The sequence below is a fragment of the Dysidea avara genome, chromosome 2 (genome assembly GCF_963678975.1).
Source record: "Dysidea avara chromosome 2, odDysAvar1.4, whole genome shotgun sequence".
Taxonomy (NCBI): Eukaryota; Metazoa; Porifera; class Demospongiae; order Dictyoceratida; family Dysideidae; genus Dysidea; species Dysidea avara.
Window position 1 is genome coordinate 10,056,595 of NC_089273.1, and position 4,546 is coordinate 10,061,140.

A 4,546-nucleotide genomic window follows, 5' to 3' on the forward strand; every position below is an offset into this window, starting at 1 on the left:
TAATTCTACTTGTGTACGTATACTGCATGTGCCAACTAAGGTACCTATACTGTAGCTAGGGTATATATTGGTGTTTACATTAACTTAATGGTACCGTGATACCTTTGTGTATGCATGCAAGTAGTGTATAAATATTAATTTTAGTCCTGCAGTAGTTAATTAACTCTGTGTGGCTAAATGTAGAAGGGGATGACCAGGGTGTACAGCATATCAATATCATGCCTAGAAAATGGAATTTAGACTGAGTTTCCAGTGGTTAGAAAACGAAGATTGATGAGTAATATGAGAACACAGGTGAAGTTATTTATATGTCCGGTCTGTTTACAACCAGACGATGGAGGAACAATGGTGTTTTGTGAGCAATGCATGTCAAGAATGGTTCCACCAAGACAACTGCATATCTCCAAATGATGAAGTTAAAGAAGATGCTAACTGGTTCTGTGAGCAATGTAGACAATAATGTATTGTGCTATATATAGCTAATGCTGTTTGTCACTTACCTGCATGCACTGTTATCTTTTACTGCCTGGATTTACATAATTTCAACACAAAAAGGTAGTATTAAGTTTATTTGAAATTTCAGCAATTAATTTTGAAATTTCGGAAATTAATTTCAAATTTTGAAATTTCAAACTCAAACCTTGAAATATTTATGAAAATATGAGAGATTTCAAATTTCGTACGCGATTTTGAGTGCGAGTGGCCCTTGGTGACAGCGTAAATTTTGTTCTTAGTGAGAAGTTTTCGTCTTACGAGTAGCTGAAGGAGAAGAGTACTGCGTACCAACAAGGGAATAATGTGCAGTTAGCCTACACTGACTCACGGAAACTGGATGCTGCTCGGAAAAGAGCACCCGCGAAGAGAATACACTGAGAAAGCAAATGAAAAATTACATTATTATTATTCTTTGCACCTTACGTGCAGTCTTGGTGGAAAGCCGTTCTACAGCTAAGGATCTGGCCAGAGACCTTATCACAGCTAGGTATAGCAACTAAGTGGTCGAAACTTGTTTAGCTGATGGTGTTACATATAATATTATGTGCAGCACAATTAAGCAGAATTGCAAAGCTTTTATAAAGGTCAACTCTAGTGAAGATGGCCAGTACCTGGAGGTCACAGACATCTGCAATACTCACAATCATGAAGTCAGCAAGGTACAGTATGCTATAAATTAATTACATCATGCATTGGGCTATTTCTATTACGTGTGTACATGTAATTTTTTTCTAACAGGCTATTTATGATCATTTACCCCGACAACGAAAGTTGACACCATCTGAACACAATGAAGCTGCTGAATTGTTAAAATTAATGGTGTACAATAGACTACTTCAGCAGCACCTATCACAATCAACTGGGAAGATTGTTACCCTAACAGATATCAGCCATGTAAAGCACTCAATACGGAAAATGGATGGAAATGATTTGGAAAAATTGTCTTTTTATCTGAAGGCAATAGAAGGTAAAACAGTTTGTGCAACTGAGTAATGTACATCACCAATTATGTAATTTATTGTGCATGTGACCGGAATTGCAAGTATTCCACATTTTTGCACAAACCTAATTTTACAGTATTAAATCGATACAATGGGTGAAATATTTGTGAACAATAGAAACTGTGTAAATTTTTTAAACACTTGTTTTCATGATGAAGAAAGGTGCTAAGTGCAAAAACAATATTCCCAAAATTAAAAAAAAATTGTTTACTATCATCAATGTTCCCAAGGATATGGAAGATATGAGCATTAGTATGCTCCATGTTCAATAAGCCATGAATAAGCCATTCACTCTCACTTTTTTCAAATTTTTCCCCTTGTAGTGCTGAAAGGCATAAATTACTTATCAATTTTATGAGAAAGTAATAGTGAAAGTCATGTTGATCATACTCGTAAGTTGTGACTGTTGAACTAAGCACATGTAATTTATTTTCAAGTTCCATTTTGTCACTGCACAAATCAATCTTTCTGTTTTTACCAGTTTGCTTTGAACAATCTTAGTTTATAGGCTGAAACTTCATTTCTATGTAGATAAATATGTAATTAAAATGAGGTTAAAATGCAGATCCGGTCTTATATAGTAGCAGTACTTCTTTGAGCACATACCATAGTTATCTCATATGTACTCGCATATGTGAACGCATACTTGAATGCAGAAGTAATAGAGGGGTGTGTAAGCACCCTTCTATATCTCCTCTAACACACTGGAAACTGACTTACTAATGGACTAGAAACTTGCTTTAAATATCTATGCATTGCTTATCTACATGTTTAGTTGTCTTAAAACAATATCATTGCAGTTATGACTTATGCAAACTTCTGAACACAATCTTGGAGAGTGCTTGAACTGATATAGGATGCAGATTCAAGGCTGCCAGGCTGCCCAGGTACAGTCATATGTTTTTCTCCTTTCTGCAACTTTTCAAATACACTTAATATAACATCTTTAAATAGACTATAGGACCAGGTGTCCTACAAACCTTTAGCACTTGTGCTGTAAAGCCTTAAAAGAAATAAATAACCATTGCACTTGAAACAAGTTTGAAATCCAGTGGTTGGAAGTAGTATACTCATCATGTTATGGCTGTAAACCTGTTTGACAGCTGCTTTGACTTGTTTTAGGTGAGTATAGGAGTATTATATGCATATTTTTATAAGTTGTATAATTGATTATGGCCTGGCAAGGTTTATTTCAATCAAAAAGACGTATGGCTCCTCCACAGAGCCGCGGGAGGGGGTAGGTATTATAGCTTCAAATGTCCCATCCTGGATTTTCATTGGAAATGCATGGAGTGCACATATAAATTTTGCTCTGACAACTTTGTACCATATCAGAATGCTTGAAGCAGTTTTATATTAAATTGTTATGTAATGGGCTATAGATGACACTGGTTTCTATCATGACATTGGAGAGCTATGGATAGATTTGTGTATTTCTCTAGAATTTTACGATTGACTGGCTGTTTACTGAAAGTAATAACATGGAATGTTTTATTAAAAGTATGTAGCACAACTGTTGTGCTTCTATAAAATTAAAATATGTACAAAATTTCGTGTTGCACCTTAAGCTTGATAAAATATGCGTCATCAAAATATGTGCAAAATGCATTATTTACATCAACACACAGAACCCAAAGCTGGCTAAAGTCACCATACTCTTATACTCCCAGATTGGCATGTATACCATTGGTTCTTCAAGAAACCACTGTGTTTGTTAAAATGTCACTGCATGTACGTACTTGCAACCTCTGCAGTGCCTGTACAGCAGAGGTTGCAAGTATGTAGGGGTGGAGTAATGCCTGAATCTTTGGTTCTCAATACTCACTGTGAGAACTTTAAATAAATTAGCAAAGATTGCTAAACCAAGTGTTGAAAATATGCATGCCAAGCAGTGCTTTTATAGCCATTTTGTAGTAGAGTTTTCAAATGTTTTGGCTGCCTTTCATATACACAGAGTAGCTACAAATGCAAGTGTCATTACCCACCTTAGTGTCAGGACACCATGCACTCACAACTTCTGTAATACAAACAAGTCAACTTACTATTCGATACTGTGAGCCAGGTGGGTGGCACGAGACTATGAGGCTTTCAAGAATACAGTACCTACTGGCCCATCATAGAGCCTATACTATTATTTTCACATTTGGGCACAGCAGCAGTGGATCTAGATGGGTCTGGGGTTTCAATAGAAATCCCCTTTTAAATTTAGCTCAGTGGCAGTCTAAATACATAAACATTGTTGTACTGACAATTTGTCATAGCAAACAACTACATACCACTGTGTTTCATGCAGCTGCACTTAACTAACACCATTTATGGCTATTAAATCCTCAGCAACACTTCACTTTTCATCTCCAACTGCACTAAAACCAATCAAGATACTCTAATAGAGCAGTCAAGCATCTTTGCCCTATAGTTACTGTAGCTATAGTATTTACAGCTTAAAGCATTGGATTTATTGTAATTGCTAACTAAAGATAGCCTAAAATCCAATCTCAGAGCTACTAAAATCTCAAAATTTTCTGGAGAAATATCATCAGGTGCCTTAACTATTCAGCTATACCAACTTTCAGAAAACCCCTTTTAAAAATCCTGGATTTCCAACATCAATCATCCTCCAATCAAAAAACACATGGCAAAATCGAAATCAGCATATTAATAAGGTTTGCCCAGAACTACTTTTTTCGTCCTCATCAGCAGCAGAAGCACTCGGAAACTTCGGCTATCACCGGTGCCACATTCTTCCAATTATAATTACATACGTGCGCAATTATTTGTATGGGTTCCCTATGGGGATTTTTGTTTCTCAAACTTTGATTTGCTGCATTTCAATAAATACCGCATGCATGGATTTTAAATCCAGTAAAGTGCATTACGAAGTGCGAAGATTCGGTTACCATTTAATGGGGCGGCAGCTCGTGAAACATTTATTGAAGGATTCGGAAGGAGTATAATTTAATATGTGTGAAAAAATTGGTAGGTTGGAGATCGCTACTAGTATACTAGCGAGAGTAGAGTGTGGTGTAACATCTCAGCATAGAGTAGAGTGT